We start from the raw sequence: 19947 nt of genomic DNA, 5'->3' as shown, positions 1-19947 counted from the left end.
TCCCTATTTATTCCAGTTCCCTCCCCCCATCCCCCTCTCTGATGAAGGGTCTAGGCCCGAAACGTCAGCTTTTGTGCTCCTGAGATGCTGCTTGGCCTGCTGTGTTCATCCAGCCTCACATTTTATTATCTTGGAATCTCCAGCATCTGCAGTTCCCATTATCAATGAAATCAAGCTTCCTGGTTTTGTGTTTGTAAAACAAGATAATTCAGTAGTTTTGTGAGCCTGGAAGCTCTGGTTGAGGAGAAATGCTGCTTAATGCAATAATTCTGTAAACATTCAGATAAGCCCAAAGTGAGGAGCACAGAGGTGCAGTCCATGTGCTGGGGATCTGACCCTGATCACAGAATCTTGCAGCAGCATTGTAATGAGAGTCGTCAGTGCACCCAGAGCTGTAGGAGCGAAGTGCAAGGCCATATTTTCAGTGGTAAGGAGATGTGCTGTGATAGCATGGTGAGCCTGGCATGTGACTTCGGTGGGTGTGGACAGCATACAGCTTCTGTCCATGCAGTGTTGGTGCCTGAAACAGAAGGCTGCAGGAATGAAACACAAGTTGGAATCACCAGTTACCAGGTCTGACTTTCATGTCAAATTCTCAACATCGTGTTTTACCACAGTGGGAAAGAGGATATGAAGCTGCAAATTGACGAGGACAGATGCACATTAATTTGGCTGTTGATAATCCAGCACCACCTAACAGGCACTTCTCTACTGTCATGCAAAAATCCTGTCTTAATAAAGGGTATAGCACAAGAAATGACCGTTTGGCCCAGCCTGTCTGCCACAACACATGATGCTATTCTAAAAGTTTTTGTAAAAAAAGATATTTTGCCTCTATGTCGTCCATATCACTATATTCTCTGCCTACTCATTTGTCTGTTAAATTGTTCCTTAATTGTCGAAATTGCATATTCTTCGACCTTACTCTCTGTCAGTGCATCATAGGCACTTACACATTGCCTCTCGGGTTTTCTTTAAACTGTCACCTATTGCCTGGATCCTATTCCCCACTGTAATTAATATTTCAATCATGGGAAGAATTGGCTCCACTATACATTCTATCCATGCCTCTCATAATTTTGTAAACTTCATTCAGGCTGATCCTCAGCCTTCGATGTTCAAAGGAAAGCAAATCAAGTTTGTCTAATCTCTGCTCAGATACAGTTCTCTCCAAACCAGATAATATGCTGATAAACCTTTTCAGCACCCTTACCAACACCTTCACATCCTTCTGCTTTTGTGGCAGCCAGTACTGTACGTAATATTCCAAATGTGGCCGAACTAAACTTCTATACACCTGCTGCATGATCTGCCAATTTTCACACTCTGTGACCCAATCGATGTATACAAGCATGACGTACATCTCCTTATTAACTTCTGTTGCTGCTTTCAGTGAACTATGGAACTATGCAACAAGATCTCTTCAGATACTGATGCTACTCATAGTTCTTCCATTTACTGTACACTTCTCTTCTGCATTAGACAAAATGCATCACCTCGAAATTTTCCAGATTAAGTTACATCTGTCTTTTCTCCATCCAAGTCTCCAACTTATCTATGTTCTTTTGTATCCTCTGGCAATCATCCTCATGATTTTCAGCTTCCCCAATCTTTGATTTTTCTGGAAATTTACCGATCAGGCTATCTATGTTCTCCTCCACAACATTTATAACTTCCGAAAAAAACAAAAATGTTCCCAGTATTTATCTCTGCAACGCACGATTGATCATGGATCTCCATTTAAAAAAAAATTCACCCTTCAACCATTCCTCTCTCTTCTATGGCCAAACCAGCTTTATATCGATCTTGCCAGCTCACCGCAGATCCCATTTGACTTCACCTTTTGTATCAGCTTGCCATGAGGAGCCTTATCAAAAGACTTTCCAAGGTCGGCATGAACAACATCGAGTCCACATTACTCATTTTTTGTCGCTTCCTCAAAGTACTCAAGCAACTTTGTAAGATATGATCTCCTGTGCACAAGGGCATGCTGCATATCACTCATAAATCCATATTGTCCCAAATGTGAGTAAATTCTATCTCTAAGAAACTTCTCCTGTAATTTTCCTACTATCAATACAAGGCTCATTGACCTGAAAGTTGCCAGATGATTCCCGTTGCCCATCCTCAACAAAGGGAAATTGTTAGTTGTTGTCTCCTCCTCTGGGCCCTCTCCTGTGACTGAACAGAACGCAAAGAGCTTTTACAAAGCCCAGCAATTTATTCCCTCACTCCTGTCGTTGTTTTGGGATTGATCTCATCTGTGGACTTGTCTACCTTAGTGTTTTTTCAAAAAAGTGCAGCACATTTTCCATTTTTGAAAATTATCAAAGTTCCATAGAACAACAACATATCCCTTTCGAGGCTCACTATCCAAAACGCCCTTCTTCTTTGTGAATACCAATTCAAAATATTTGTTCAGAATTTCACTCACTTCCTTCAACTCCACTTAAGTTCCCTCATTTCTCCTGAGCGGACATAACCTTTCCCTTGCTATCCTCTTGCTCGTGATAATCTACAAAACAGCCTGGGATTTTTCTTAATTCTGTTTTCCAAGAACAGTTCTTGACACCCTTTAGATCTCCTAACTCCTTGCTTAACTTTTTTTTTCCTGATTTATTAAATATTTTCAACCCCTCATCCTGTTTTCAGTTTCCTAACTCATACATCTGCTTCCTTTTTCCTTTAGAATGAGATCACAACTTCTCTGGGCATCAAAGGCTCCCGAATCTCACCATACTTAGCACCATATCTTGATGCCATGATCTCATGTGCCTAAATGCAATTACCTGCTCACAACATCCAGAATATACTGATGGTCTTCACGCATGATTCTCCCAGAATCATCGTTAAAGCCCATATGATTGAGACCTCTTTAAGCTTCAATCCAAATCAGGAACCATACACAAGCCTTCTACGTTTACATTTGGTTTCTATTGTTTGCTGTTTATATTCATTACGTTATTTATTTTCTTAATCCGTTTTGAAAAAAAAACAAATCTGCTGAAAATCGCCTTGATTTTTCTTGCCAGCATCATTCAAAGTAACGATGTGTTAGCTTTCATTAATAAAGCGATTGAGTTCCAGAGCCATGAAGTTATGCAACAGCTGTACAAAAGCCTGGTCCGGCCACATCTGGAGCACTGTGCCTAGTTCTTGTCACCACATTACGGGAAAGATGCGGGAGCATTGGAAACGGTGCAGAAGGGATTTATCAGGATGTTCCCTGGAATGGAGGGAAGGTCTTATGAGGAAAGGTTGAGAGACCTAGGGCTTTTCTCTTTAGAATAATGAAAGATGAGAGGTGCCTTGATAGAGGTGTACAAAATGATCAGCAGTATAGATAGAGTATACAGCCAGAGACTTTTTCCTAGGATGGAGGTAGCTATTACAAGGAGACATAGTTTTAAAGTGAGTGGAGGTAGACATAGAGTGATGTCAGAGGTAGTTTCTTTATTCAGAGAGTGGTCAGAGTATGGAATGCATTACCGGAGAGGGTAGTGGAGTTGGCCTCAATAGGGGCATTTAACCAGCTATTAGATAGGCATATGGATGATAGCATGATGTAGGGGTGGAGGTCAGATAGACCTTAGGATTAGGGTAAATGTTTGGCACAACATTGTGGGCCAAAGTGCTTGCACTGTGCTGTACTGTTCTCTGTTCTATTTTCTGTGATCTATTGTTTGTTTTCTAGTTTCCTTTTGGGTTGTTGCCCAACAAATTCCACACTCCTCTTCGCTTTTTCTAGTAGTGAGTGCTCACTATCTGTCATGAACTTTTCCTCTGAGTTTGTATGCTCCTAAACTTCCAGGGAACTCTGGATTTAGCAGCCTCACTTTTTTTTTTACTTTCTGAGTTTATGTTTTCTTGGAACCACTTTAACCTTCGCTCAGAATACCTGTCACAACTCTCAGACCGATCAAACTTCTCGTTGTTTCCAGTTCAATTCAAAAAGTAATTCCTTCTTAGCTTACGAATATTGGTCAAACACAAATTGAATCTCCAACTTTTGATCAATCTTTGTTCATTTCAATAATTATGCTAGAACCAATTGAGGATGATCACTATTCCCAAAATTCTGTGATTTTCCTTCCAGATGACAGTGGTGATGAGTTTGGAAGCTGTTGTCTAAGGACAATCATGGTATTTATATCTGTTGCTGGGTGTCAGTGGTGGAGTGAGTAATTGACTTGGATGGGACCAATTAAATCAGATACGTGATCTTTGATCATGTCAAGCTGTTTGGATACTATTAGAGCTGCACCCATTGAAAGAAGTGAGGAGCATTCCATCACACTCCTGACTTGAGCCACTGTGCTGGTGGACAGGCTTTGGAGTGATAGCAGAAAAGTCATCAGCTGCAGGATTCCTGGCTTCTGATCTACTGTTCTAACCATAACAGATATACGGCCTTGGATAAACCTCAGAATATTAGTGCGAAAATATTTAGCAGTAGTCAGACGATTGGATGTTGAATGACAATGGTGAGACTCTCCACTGTTTATAACACTCATTTTCTGGCATTTGTGTGGTATGAATATTACTTGTCACTTGTCAGCCCAAGCTTGCACATTGTCCAGCGCCTGCTGAATTTGGACACAGAATGCGGATTTCACAAGCTTCAACATCTTCCCTCCCCCCACTGCATCCCAAACCAACCCAGTTCGTCCCCGCCTCCCTAACCTGTTCTTCCTCCCATCTATCCCCTCCTCCCACCTCAAGCCACACCTCATTTCCTACCTACTAACCACATCCTGCCCCCTTGGCCTGTCCATCCACCCTGGACTGACCTATTCCCTCCCTACCTCCCCGTCTACATTCACCTTCAGTGGCTTCATCCCCACGTCTTTAACTTGTCTGTCTCCTCTCCACCTATCTTCTCCCCTATTCGTCTTCCATCCGCCTCCCCCTTGGTCCCTCTTTAGTTCACAACCCTCTTCCCCTCCCCCATTTCTGATGAAGGGAATAGGACTGGACTCCAGAATAGCCCAAAACTGCTGTCACAACAACAATTAAAGTCGAATATTGACTTTTGTTTGAACCTTCATATATAGGTTTACAATTTGTCTGTGTATTTTGTCATTAAGCGCCCATCCAACCTGGTCAATTGTGGTCCTGGAGACGCTACTGGTGAGTGGCACTGAAGGCCCATTGTGGAGTAAATTGTGTACCATTTATCTTCCCAATGTTTTATCTAATTTATCAGAGAATGGAAAATTATTAATTGGCTAACTGGGTGTGGTCATCAGTAAATTGTTTCTTTGTCTACATGATTTCAGCAAGGACCTTTTTGAGCATAATGAAGACCATCATTGCTGTTACCAGAATCTACTTGACTGCCAGTAGCAACATACAGTGCTACAACATTTTTGCCAAACATTGGTTCAATCAATTCTAAAATTGAGATGGAGCATCCTCAATGATGTCTTTGTTAGGGCAAGAAGTGATGGATGATAAATTCTTTCCTTTATATTCCCGGTACTTCCGATTTTCAATCAAATTACCAAATTCTTGTAAAAAAAACACATTTTAGACAATTGCACTTCTGGCCACCTCTTTGCTCTTTTATTATTCAATGTTTCATTTGCAGTCCAAAGAATCTTGACTGAAACCTACTCATAATATTATAACAGATTGATTGAAGAAAACTCGACAGGAACAATTCATTAATGTGAAACGTTCTTTTCCAGGATAACAGACACAGTTGCACATTAAATCTTACTTAAGACAGATACGACTCTGATTTCTCATCACAAATACTGCCAGAGCTGCTGAGCTTTTCCAGCAACTTTTGTTTTTGTTCTTGATTGCAACATCTGCAATTCATTTGCTTTTGATTATATTGTTTTATTTTCTGAGTTTACATTAAGAAAGTGTTTCCCACACTCTTGAATGTCTATCAGGTATGTCTGCAAAACTTCTCGGGGACATTCGTCAGCCATTTTAAACTGCTCCGTCATGGGCAGGCTGAAAAATCAATTACGTTTGTTGTATTGAAGGGTCTAGGCCCGAAACGTCAGCTTTTGTGCTCCTGAGATGCTGCTGGGCCCGCTGTGTTCATCCAGCCTCACATTTTATTATCTAGTCACTGATTTTCAAATGGTTTGAAAGATTTGTTGTAATGTATTTTTAATAGTACTCACTTTTTTCTTCTCTTTGCCATTAATGATAAACAAAAAAAGCTAGCATAAGCATATTTGTTCATTGACTTGAATTGAGATAAATAATTTCTTAATTAAAGACATTTGTTCAGAGACCATCTAATTGTGTCTTGGGGCAGACAAGGCCAGGGGTTTGGGCGTGTAACATTCAAAGCACATCACATATGAAGCAGTCATCTGAACGTCAAACAGAATGCTTTGGATTCTCCCAAAGACAAAATAACTTCTCATCAAGGATGCATGCTCCGCCAACAGGATTGTTATATGCTATTTACTACACTGGTCTTGCTTTGATCGCAGTTCCAGGTAAAGTACGTTAACAAGTATTTAAATTGAATTCAAAGCTGAAAGAACATCACATGGAAGAATAGATACAATGTTCTGACAAAAGGACATGTTCTGTAATTACTGTAACAACACTTTTTTTTCTAGATATATATGCAAATGGGTGTACATGCTCTTGACAGAATCTACAGGGCAGATTCACTAGAATGTAATTAAGACTGAGCAATTAATTGTGGAGAATGGTCGATTATGTCTATTTGTGTCTTTCGTGTAACCCATTTTAAATTTGAAAATGAGACAATATCGTGATTTCTAATTAGTGACTGTTTCAAACCACTAAAGGTTCAAAAGGACTTTCTGACACGTGGACAATTCCGTTCTCAATAACAAATAGCAGTAAATTATCAGAATGCGCTGTTGCTGTTACAGTCAATAAGATACAATTTGTGTTTTAATTATGAACTGCTATGGGTAAGCTATGGCGGCACTAATGCCAAGAGATCAGGACCTCACAATTCATCAAACAAACATGCATGTTGTAGGAATGTAATGCAGGATTCCCAGAGTGATAATTGGACAACGTTGGTTAAATGTGAAATATGTAAAAGAAAATCGGTTTGCATTCTTTCGATTTGAAAGCTAAGGATTTAGGTTCACCCGAGATTCGATGAACAGCTACCATTAGTGTGTATAATTTTGTATAGGCAGAGAAAAATGAAATTTTTGTTAATTTTAGAGTCCAAGAATAGCATTGGCAGAAGAGTGAAGGGTGGCGGGTGCGTACTGTACACGTATTGATAATAGATGGGCATTTAAGAAATAGCGGGAGGACGATTTTACACTGGAAGTCTGAAAGACTAGTAAAATCCGTAAAGGGAAATCAAAGTTAACGCTTCTGGTCCGGTGAACTTTATTCGGAACTTTTCCATCATATTCTGTTTTTGTTTCTGATTTACAGCATCTTTTGTTTGTTTTCATTTAGACCATTGGAAGTGTTGCCCATCAAACACAAAACTTTCTATTTCTCCCTACTTTCACATTTTAGATAAATAGATATTATGAAGCTGGTGTAGTAACACAAAAGAACTCAGGTACGTAAATTGAACATCAATCATGGTGCAAAATGATGCCAACGCATATTGAAGAACTAAATGGCCTATTGCTACATTACCATTTTGTGGAAAATAAATGTCCATACTCAGGAAAACATTTTAGATGGAGAAAATTATTAATTTTATGAAATCAATTCGAGAAGAATAGGTTAACACAGATAAAACAAAATGCACAAACCGAATCACCAGTTAGGTTTTACAGTACACATGGTTTGACTATGAATATTACAACATCCAATATCTGTACATTGCTTGTCATAATAATAATGAATTCTAACAACTGCATGTGCAGCATACCAATGGCCCCACATTCCCTTGTATACAGAAAGCGAACTCCACCATTAAATTAAAGTCTTTAGAAAATGTAAGTTGAAAATAACGATGCTGAATATCATTTTATGATCATTTCAAATTTGACAACGACAATGCATTGGCAATTTTTCAATAACATTATCGTCGTAATTGAAGGCAAATGCTACCATATAAAGTTGAATATTTACGTTCGAGATAAATTAAACAAAAAGTTCACTTTGCTTAGTAAAATTAATACTTCATCTAAATATAGTGCCGAAACGATTCTGTCATGCTGCACAGTAATGGCCTATTTCTGCTTCCCTAATTATGAAGGTTTTCCTTTGAAAGCACTCTTCGACTTTACTTCATGGGTAAATGTTCTGTTGTCTGCCCTTTCTCATTCAATATCACGGTGTTTTCCTTACTTGAGAGCAATTGATGCTCATATTGAGTCAAGGGAATAAACTCTTAGATTTCTTTGAAACCTTAAAATATAGAGAAGATTTCATATGACCTGAAGACTAAAACCATACACAGTTTGCTTATATAGGTAAGGGCCAATTCCTGATCAAATATCCTGAAGGAGATCGCCCAATATTCCAGATAATCCATTTTTATTAACACATGTAACCTCTCCAAACTGACAAGTCAATGATTTAATCATTTAGTTCAAACCGAGGCACTGTTCTATTTTATCTGTGAGGAGTGTTTCTAGTCACACAAATGATAGACGGTCTCCATTTAGGGAGAAGGCCATAAGACATATGAAGACCGACCTTCAGATTTAACTTTTAACTAGAGGCATTGAGAGAATATGGTTAAATTGTTCAAATTGTTTCGTTTTATCCCATTTGTCTCTTTGTCTTGTACGTTTTCAAATTAATTGCCTTCAAATAAGGTTTGCATGGCTCTTTGCAATCAAAGAATTGTTGCAGTCGTTCGGTAGTCCAGTTGATCTCTCATAGCAATGCTGGATTGCTGCTGCAAAAGATCAGCAGGATCAGTTCCTATATTCCCCAACTCATGTTTTTAATTTCATTTAGATGAAGATACACCATTATTTTCGAAAGTCTCAATTCGTCACATCATTATCACTACTTCAGCCAGAATTACTGCAGTGACAAACACATTAAGTCTGTATCTTAGACCGCTTATACTTTCTGCAATTGAAAACAGTTTATCTTTAGTTGCACTGCTTTGACCATTAAGAATTTGGAGAGACCTATCAAATGTGGGCCTCCCTTGAACTACTGTTTCCTAAAAGAAAGGGGACAAAGGAATCATCTCGCTGTAATTAGACTCCTTTGACGTAGACAATTTCCTCATATATCTTCCACACACATGCAAAAGCCATCATACTCTCACGTATAAATAGTGTACAGGATATTGCTGTGAGTTATTTGTCATTACAAAGTGGAATACATTAAGATATTTCAAAACCCTCTACTGATTAAGTTGTTTGTTGTCCCCATGCCAGTGACAAAATTATGACAAATCTTCATTCACGTCCTGTATTCCATCTCATTTGCGTCATAGGATTATTTACTAAATTTCAAAATTATTATTTGCTTGCTATATCAGTCAACGAAACGTTAGCATTTCGGTGATAGTTTTTAATTGTATAACCTTCTGGCTTTATTCCAGCAAACCTAATGGCAATCATAATATTGCCCAGAAAGACATGTGGCCTTTCAGGATGTATCACTCGTTACCTCATGTCTATGGCAGTGATGGATCTCCTGGTCATTATCACAGCTGTGATGGTAAATCGCATGAATGCTATTTATTTCCCCAGCAGCTTTTTGTTCATCACCCCGCTGTGTAGTCTTAGCATTGCATTAACATATGGAGCCAGAGTTAGTTCCGTCTGGCTAACGGTTACGTTCACGTTCGATCGATTTGTGTCAATTTGCTGCCGAAATCTGAGAGTAAAGTATTGTACAAATAAAATGGCAAATATTATCATAGGAATGGTTTGCACACTTGGTTGTATTACCAATATTCCCTGGTACTTTATCCATGAGCCTATTTATATAATTGATAATGTACCGTGGTATTGCAAGCTCAAAGATATACGTTATACTTCTTCCATATGGACAGCATATGACTGGTTCGACCGTACTTTGACACCGTGTGCCCCATTCCTGCTGATTCTCTTGCTGAACGCTCTGACGGTTCAACATATTCTGGTGTCCAGCAGAGCCCGAAAGAGGCTCAATACGCAGATAAATAAAGAGAATCAGAGTGACCCAGAGATGGAGAGCCGGAGAAAATCCATCATTTTACTTTTCTCCATCTCGTTCAGTTTCATCTTGCTGTGGACAACATATGTTGCACAGTTCTTATATGTGCGCATCAAAAATGATTACAACATAAAGAGCTTTAGTGACCCCAAATTCATTCTCCAGGAAGTTGGAAATATGCTACAGCTCCTTAATTCTTGTACTAACACATTTATCTATGCAACAGTTCAAACTAGATTCAGACAGGAGTTAAAAAATGCGATCAAATATCCGATTAGTCTAATTTTAAAATTAAACATCACCAGCAAATAACAAACGTCGAAAGTGATGCTATCTCATGAAAATAAAATATCATCTATTGTTAAGCCAGAAAATAAACTATTTTCATACACATTGGATTATATAACAGAGGAAGCATTTTTGAGATTTATTTCAGCTAACGCCAGGCAAACATTATTTGTGCAAAGATAAATATTACGCTCCGGTTCCAGAGGCTTTCTTATTCATTCTAATGTTACACACTTCCGATATCAAACACTAGACTTAAGTCTTCTAGCAGCAGATGTTGCTGCATTCCAACACAAAAATGAAGTTTGACTGACAGATGCTTGGCAGATCCAATGTTTAAAGCATAACATAAAGATGTCATCATCAATTACACGATTACTGGAAGTGAACGGTTTTTGGATTTCACACTTTGTTTGCAATGGAACCAGTTCAAAGTTTGCAACTGGGTATGTTATATACCATCCTGAGACCAAGGGTACTGTGCTGCATTTCACATTGCCTAACCCACGGAACATAAACAGTATAGGTGGCAACACCTCTTCCTCCATAATGCTCAACGCTGGTGTCCTGCAAGAATACAAATTCAGTGCCCTACTGTGCTGTTTATGCACTAACGACGGTATGGACAAATTCTACCTCAGCAGAATTTATTTTGCTGATGACACTACATTTGATGGGTGGATCTCAAATAGCGACAGACAAAACACAGGAAATAGATTGCGAGCTTGGTGGCATGGTGTAAAGCAAGCAATCTCTCCCTAAGTCAACAAAATGAGGGAGTTGTTCATTGACTTCAGGAAGCAGAATGGGGGGCATCAAAGGTGCTGATGTGGAAATGTTCCAGAGAGTCAAGTTCCTGGGAGTGTTGATCACCAACAATCTGTCCAGGTTCACCTCTGTTGATGCAATGGTGAAGAAAGAACAACAACATCTCTACTTCCTCGGGAAACGAAGAAAGTTCGGCATGCCCGCAAGGATTATTGCCAATTGTTATATGAACACCTTAGAAAACATTCTATCAGGATGCATAACAACGTGGTTTGGCAACTGCTGTTTCCAAGACCACAAGAAACTATAGACAGGAGTGACCACTGCCCAGTCAATAATGCAAACCAGCCTTCCATCAACTGACTCTATCTCTGCTTCAAGAAAGCAACCAATATAATCAAGGAGCTAACACACCCCTGTTACTTTCTCTTCCATCCACTTCATCAGGCAGGAGATATAAAAGTTTGTTTACTCGTACGATTAGATTCAAAAACAGTTCCTTCCCCACTGTTATTGGACTTCTGAATGGATCTCTCAAATTTTAAATTTAATGTTGACCTCCCTCTCTCTTGCCGGATATTCTGAACATTTTTTTTACTGACTTATTTTGCTAATTTATTGCTATGACCTATAATGGCGGAATATTACTCCTTTACTTTTCTATTTCTTTCTGTTTCCTAAGAATTTGACTTAACTATTGGTATCTAGGTATCTGAGATGAACGTGTAATGTGGTGATTGTAACTTTTCGCCATACTTACTTGAGTACATACATCAATAATGCTAATTCAATTCAATTCGATCATTCGCAGCTTTAACATCATATTCTTCATTCAGTTCTATTATCCTAATGTACTTTGTACATGATGATCTGCCTGGACTGCGCACAAAATAAAACTTTCCACTGTACCTAGGGAAACGTGACAATAATAATAAATCAAATATTTTATATCAGCTGTAAATTTGTTTATCGAATTTGGAATGGATCTGATCAATTATTGGGGATCATTTAATCCTAATTATGAAAATCCGTTTACTCTGTAGCATCTCAGTTCATGATTAATGACTGAGACTACCTTGACAGCAAAAAAAAACGTGACCAACAGAGAGCAAAGCCAGACTGGGTAAGATTGATCCAGGTCTGTGAATAAAACAAAAATCGAAGAAGTTAAAGCTTTGGGAGAATGGTGATGTTTGTTTTTCTTTTGGTGAGGCCGGGCTTGTAAAAAGCTTCGCTGAGATTAGGGAGCTTGCAATTACTTTGCTTTGCAATGGATTGGAACATTCTGATTTCATTGGTTTTGGGTTAGTTTCACACAATCACATAACGGGCTCCATCCTCACAGCTGAGACAGGCTAAGGCCGCTTGAAAGCAAAACATTAAAAATCTGGGGCAAAGGTTTGACTATGCAATGTCTGCACCAAAGGTAATTCACACCCGCAAGGTACAAATCTGTCCAGAAACTTGCATGACTGTCAACATGAGATAGTGGGAAGTACATAGGTTGTATCTCCTCAGAATTTGTTGATTTAATCAGACAACTGCTCCTGTTCAGAGATAATGGCAAGTGCAGATGCTGCAGAATCCGAGATGACAAAGTGTGAAGCTGGATGAACACAGCAGGCCAAGCAGCATCTTAGGAGCACAAAAGCTGACATTTTGGGATTAGAACATTCATCAGAAAAGGGGGAGGGGAGAGGGTTCTGAAATAAGTAGTGAGGGGGGTGCGGATCAAAGGTGGATCGAGGAGAAGATCGGTGGAGAGGAGACAGACAAGTTAAAGGGGTGGGGATGGAGCCCGTAGAGGTAAGTGTAGGTGGGGAGGTAGGGAGGGTATGGGTCAGTCTGGGGAGGATGGACAGGTCAAGGGGGTGGGATGAGGTTAGTCGGGAGGAAATGGAGGTGCGGCTTGGGGTGGGAAAAGGGGATAGGTGAGAGGAAGAACGGGTTAGGGAGGCGGGGATGAGCTGGGCTGGTTTTGGGATGCAGTGGGGGGAGGAGAGATTCTGAAGCTGGTGAAGTCCACATTGATACCATTGGGCTGCAGGGTTCCCAAGCAGAATATAAGTTGCTGCTCCTGCAGCCTTCAGGTGGCATCGTTGTGGCACTGCAGGGGGCCCAGGATGGACATGTCGTCGGAGGAATTTGAGGGGGAGTTGAAACGTTTAGCGAATGGGAGGTGCAGTTGTTTATTGCGAACAATTTCAACTCGCCCTCCCATTCCTCAGATGACTTATCTATCCTGGGCCTCCTGCAGTGACACAACGATGCTACTTGAAGGTTGCAGGAGCAGCAACTCTTATTTGGCGTGGGAACCCTGCAGCACAAAGGCATCAATATGGATTTCACATTGCTGTGTTTATGCAGCTCCACACCTTGTTATCTCTATTCTCTTGCTGGCTCTTCCAAGTGTTGACACAGAAAACCACACAGCACACAATTCATTGGGGAGGCGATGGCCTGAGGTTGTTACCACTGGACAGTTATTCCAGAGAGCCAGATATTATTTTGGGGACATGTGTTTGTATCCCATTCCAGCAGATGGTGGAATTTGAATTCAATACAAACCTGGAGTTAAAGATCCAATGATGAGCATGAATCCATTGTCCTTAAAGGGAAGTAAACTGCCATCCTTGCTTACATGTAACTCCTGATCCACAGCTATGTGGTTGACGCTTAACTCCTCTCTGGATGTTTAGGAATGGCTAATAAATGCACGCCTAGCCAGCGATGCCCTCATCCCGTGAATGAATTTTTTAAAAAAAACTTCAGGAATTCCTCCTCTAAGGAATGATAACTGATTTGCTTTACACAATCTTTATGCCAACTGTAGTCACCTGACTCTTGAAGTCAGTGACCTTTTATCATAGTTAGAGCTCTCCCTTTCTGCTGGTGTCTTCAATTTCCTGTTTAGTGCCTTCTCCTAAAATTACCACTACAGCTGGCTGGGATATATATATATATATATATATATATATATATATATACCGCTGTCAATTTCTGTCCCTTGATGTTTCTAAGCTGTAACCAGACTCCATTTCATAGAAATAACATCCATTTTGATAAGCATATTAATTCTACACTCTAACCAGCAATGCATACACACATTGGGAGAAATGAAACATGTTGTTTCTGCAGGTGAGGATGAATAGTGGGATTTTACAGAAACAGACATTCACAAGATTTTGGAGCAGAAGTATATCATTAACCAGAGATTGGGTTCTGTAAGAATGAATAGTGGGATCTTAAAGAAGCAGAAATTCACAAGATTTTGTAGCAGAAGTTTATCATTAACCAGAATTAGGTTCTGCAAAGATGGCAGTTAACACGACCAGAAACATTCTTTCTGCAGACAAGGACATGGTAGAGATAAGGGTGTTGTAGCAGAGTGGTATTTCTGCAAACCTGACGATTCACACGTACAGCATGTCTAGTGCTCTTTAAGATAGCCAAATAAGGAATTGCAATTAAAAAAAGGGAATGGGGCCTTCGGCCGGCAGAAAAGGGAACAATAAACAAGGGCTGTCAGGCAGGACGGGGAATGATAGGATAGGACCAACGGGAGCAGGGAGGCGTGATTCTGCAACTCGTAAATTGGATAAGAATGTTTAACTTCCTTTGTGTGTGTGTGCATGTCTAGCAGACATCCCTTCTTGCAAGATCGTACAGAATACAATTGTCTTGTTTCCAAGGCTTAGTCTCAGGCTGAGTTTGTGAGCAGGTACTGTTTCTCACAACTTCCTCCTCCTTGTCCTTCCTTCCAAGAAACTGAATGCCCCTGGAGCCCAGCTTCAGACATCGTAGATATTTTGGTTTCTGATTTATCAAAACATCCTGGGTTCTGGAAAAGTCTGAGTGAAGTGGAAATTAGCAGATGTAACATTGCTATTTAAGAAAGAAGGAGGAGCAAAAATAAGGAATAAAGCCAGTTAACATGATTTCAATCAATTGGGAAAGTGCTTAATAATGTTCCTTCACTAAGTATGTTTCGGCAATGCTTTTAAAACAAAAATCGTATCATCTGATTAAATCAACGTGGTCAATCCAGAAGAAGACATTCCATGATGGAGACAGGACAGTTGCAGGGAAGTCGAAGGTCACCCTGGGGCCAGGCATGTTTGAGAATTTTATTCCTTTTTGATAGTCAAACAAGTGATTTCGCAAAGAGGAAACCAACAGCTGCATAACACCTGGATTCCCAAGAGGCATTTTGTAGGGTGTCACACTGATGGCGAAGAGATAAGACAAGGGCTCTGGAACTGACAGTATGAGCATGAATAGAGAGTTGGAGAACATGCAGGACATAACACTAATTATTGTTGTGACTGTGATGAGAGGAATACAAAGGATTCAAAGGTCAATGTAAAGGTTGAAATAACTCCAGGAAGTTTTTAAGGTACATTCAGGACAGAGGAGACCATCCATCCTCTTGTCGGCTGACCAGCCTGTCTGGCCACCAAATAAATTAATAGACGTATTGGTCACATGTGGGCAGGCCTCCTGGTGCCTTCACCCCCATGGGCAATATACCAGGAAGGCTGTTAAGGGAAGATGGCGGAGATGGGAAACTGAATCCATGACATGATGCCCACGTTTACAAACAAGCCCTCCCCACATGACAACCGCGTACACGGAGATGAAGTGGAAAACAGCAGGTAACTGCTCGAACCGGTTTTGTGTTCTTTCTCGGGAAGGTTTTCTTTGAAAAAAGAATAAACCCAGTGACGTCACAATGGTTTGCCTGTGATGTCATAAACACAAACAAGAATAAACAATAACTGCTGTGTGTCCTCACTTCATGTTGAGACAACGTGAGGTGAACATTGCAGACTTGTAGCTCTGCAGTTTCAAGTGCGCATAGCTTATTTCTTTTCTCTCCCTCATCAGTGTAATTAGAACTAACACTAATTGAAGCGGAGGGAAAAGAGCAATACCTTCGTGGTATCACTCTTGGTTGTGAGAAGAGTTTTGAGGTAATTTGAATTCAATATATACTGGACACTCTTTGTAAAGAAATTGGATTTTAGTACGAATTTCAAAGGCGGGAAAACTGGAAAAATGATGTGAATATGGGTAACCTGATTGAATTAATGTGTGTATGTTGTGGGTCGCAATGGTTCCAGTACTTGCCAAAACCAAAATTATATTGGCCACATTTTTGTGTCCACTCTTTGATGGAGCAAAATGTTTCTTCTGGTCTTTGCTGAAGGTGATATTAGCAGGGAAAATGTTCATCTCGGATGACCATAAGATCCCATTATCACAACAATTCGCAAAAAAAAAAGAACGGAATTCTCCCGTATAAATCTTGTACTATTTATCCCTCAGTCAATGTTGTTTCAATGGAGAAACTAGTCATGACCAATTGTTATTCATGAAAACGTGCTTTCTGCACATTAACCAGTGCCTTTCCGACATTACAGCAGCCAAAAAATAGTATTGAGATTAAAAAGGCCCTTTGGGAATTCATTCCAGATGTTCAAGGTGTTGGATTAGAGCAAAGCTATGTTGAGTTTCATTTTGAACTGAAGTATCTGAAGGGTGATGTCCTGGCTGCTCAGTTGACAAGTTAAAATGTTAAATTGTTGAAGGAAGACAAAGTAGACAGAGAAGGGGCAAATGAATATTAGACATATGTAATGAGGCTGAAGTCAGCAGTTGATATTTTTTGGACTAGTATTTAAATGTGATCGTACTCTTTCTCTTTTCATGTTGAATTTGGCTTTTACTTTTATGGTGTTTTCATTTCTCTTTTAGGTTAGACGATACTTCACCTTTCTCATTTCTCAGACTGCAACCCACTTTGATTCTGAAAGGTATGAGTTATCATTAATTTTTCACAAAGCACAAGCTTCAATCCAGTTCCTTGTCTCCCCGTGTTCGGTCAGGCATCGACTCACTTATTCCAGACCTCACATGGAAATTTGCCTATAGAGACAATGGGAACTGCAGATGCTGGAGAATCCAAGATAACAAAGTGTGGAGCTGGATGAACACAGCAGGGAACTGCAGCAGCTTGGCCTGCTGTGTTCATCCAGCCCCACACTTTGTTATCTTGGAAATATTCCTGCTCCTTTGTTCCATTTGCTCATACTCATCTCTGGCATATTAAATTAGATTAGATTCCCTACGGTGTGGAAACAGGCCTTTCAGCCAAACAAGTCCAAACCGCCCCTTGAAGCATCCCACCCAGACCCATCTTCCTTTCACCCACACACCCCTCAACACTACGGGCAAATTAGCATGGCCGATCCACCTAGCCTACACATCTTTGGGCTATGGGAGCACCCAGGGGAAACCCATGCAGACACGGGGAGAATATGCAAACTCCACACAGTCAGCCTGAGCCTGGAATCGAGCCCGGGTTCCTGGCACTGTGAGGCTGCAGTGCTAATCACTGAGCCACCGTGCCTCCCGTATCCGACGAGATTAAAACAGCAGCGGTCCATGACACCTGTGAAAAGTAGTAGTTGTCAGCCTTGCATCAATGACAGCAGCCTGACCCTGGAGGCAGACAGTTCTCAGTGTAATATCACTGAGCACAATGAGGACTGATGTGGCAGCCCCCTTGTGCGACCTTGACAGACTGAGCAACAGGTGACCTGACATCAAACTGATGTCTCTACAGTTTCCCAGCTGTTTTCTCCCCACTCCCCACACTGGGTTCAGTCTCCCACTGGGCTGACTGTGTCCCACTCACTGGACTGCAGAGGTGTGGACTCTGAGAAGCTGACTGCCTCGGGTGTCGATCTGGCAGTGCCCATTACCCTGTATTAATGCCAGAGACTGGTCTTGGTGAACCTATCCTGCATGAAGGCAGCCTCCCTTGCTTTGACTCTGGGTTACTCCCTTTAGATTCTGAGACAGTGCTTCCAGGGTGTGTAGAGTGATTTTTATTGATATATTGATGTGAAAGTTTTGTTGATTTTTTATTCTGAGTGGCCTAAAAAGTCTGAAACCTGACGTCCGTGTTGGCTTAGTCAGGGTTTCAAAGTTGTGTTTTCTAAGCAAGAGCAACGTGATATCAGAAGAGCAAACAGATCATGGACAGATGTAACTACACTGAAGTCAGCATTTTATCTTCTTTGGTCCAGTATTTAATTTTTATGGCAGTCTTTCTCTTTACTTGTTTAATTTTGTTTTTTCTCTCATGATGTTTTCATTTATCTTATAGATTTGACTGTTATTTCCGGTCAGTCAGCTTGTCGAAGCAGTCAGATTTCCGTCATACTACTCTGAATATAAATGGTATGTGCTATCCTTGGTTTTTTACACATGACAAATTCCAATCCCCTGATTACTTTTTCTTCATATTCCGATATACCATCCTGCACTCACTCACTCGCACGTTCTTCCACGATGTGCAAGATGTTTTATATGTTTGGTCACAGATTTGTCCCATTTCATTCTGAGGGAGCTGAAATATTTGAAGGCTGATGCTCTCGTCCGCTCACTTGGCCTTTTAAAGTTTCAATTGTTCTAAGGAAGAGCAAGGTGATATTGAAAGAGTAAACAACATTTGTGTTGACCATGAGGGATTGTCCTTCTCAACTTCTCCCCGTGCCTGACATGCAGCTTAAACAAGCAGCAGCTGTCTCTCTGCCTCACTCATGTGAGCACAGCCCTATGATGTGGTGTGATAATGGTGACTTTTTTTTCGAAAGGTGCGTCACTTTGGAACAGACAAGCTGGTTATTTTTTGTGATAATCTCTGACTGTTTATGTCAGGAAATATCTATTGCTGCACTTTTCAAATCCAAGCTACGTCCGATGGGTGTGAAATCTGGCGACAGACGTTTTTCCAAAAATGTTGTCCGTTGGAGCTTCTGAAGTTGGAGTCTGTTGGGTTCATTCAGAACTTCAAGACTGCCATTTATGCTATGCTAGTGTATTCATGGTAAATGGATAAATGGTGGATAAATGGAGTTAAGAGAGAAACGCATCATGATGTGATACAATGGAGCAAGCTCAAGAGACCTTATTCCTATGAATTCAGAAAATATAGTTCAAGTTCTGAGATATTCAGCAAGCAAACTCTAAGACAAATGGAGTAACAAAAGTATGCTGTGTACTAGGATAGAGATCTGTTCAAACTTTTCTAATTGGTATTAATTAAGTAAGCGACATGTGCAAATTCTTCTTTTCAATTTAAGACTGAGATAGAATAGTCACCCAATTTACATTCATGATGAACATCGAACAACGATATAATCATGAAGAGGAATTGTGTCCCTTGATGTAGTGTAGTGGGGGTGATGAAAATAACTGTCATGTTTTTCATAAATTTTTAACAATCATCATGACTAGAACTAACTGAAAGCCACAAACTGGAGTGTGTTAATAGGGGTTAAGAGTGGACATTAGATGGTGTTTCAATCACTGGCAACATTCCACTGCTCTGCCACATGCTATGCCTGGCAACCTTCAGTGAACAAAGTCCAAATTTGAACCAGATTTGCAAACCAGTTCCTGAATTCGAAACAAGAAAAGAACATGTCATCTGTCAGGCAATCCAGTGTGTTGTGGCATTTTGACTGCGAGAGGTAAATAAAACAATGTTCATGTGGAACTCTACTTGATATTTGAAACCTGAATGTGCACACTTCAGTTGATTCTCTCCGCTGCATAATTAAATTCAACTCTTCCATCCTGCTTTTATTGACATATTAATATCTGCTTGAGAGATTTCCTCCATGCCTATTGATTGCTTACTAATTGCATGTGTTCAATATGCTGTGAAAATGCACCAGTTTTGAATTATCGTCGCAAAAACTGTGCGTTGAAGGCCTGTGATTT

Source organism: Stegostoma tigrinum, unplaced genomic scaffold (assembly GCF_030684315.1).
Source record: "Stegostoma tigrinum isolate sSteTig4 unplaced genomic scaffold, sSteTig4.hap1 scaffold_50, whole genome shotgun sequence".
Lineage (NCBI taxonomy): Eukaryota > Metazoa > Chordata > Chondrichthyes > Orectolobiformes > Stegostomatidae > Stegostoma > Stegostoma tigrinum.
The sequence above is the reverse complement of the archived record's forward strand: the minus strand, read 5'-3'. Positions refer to the sequence as shown.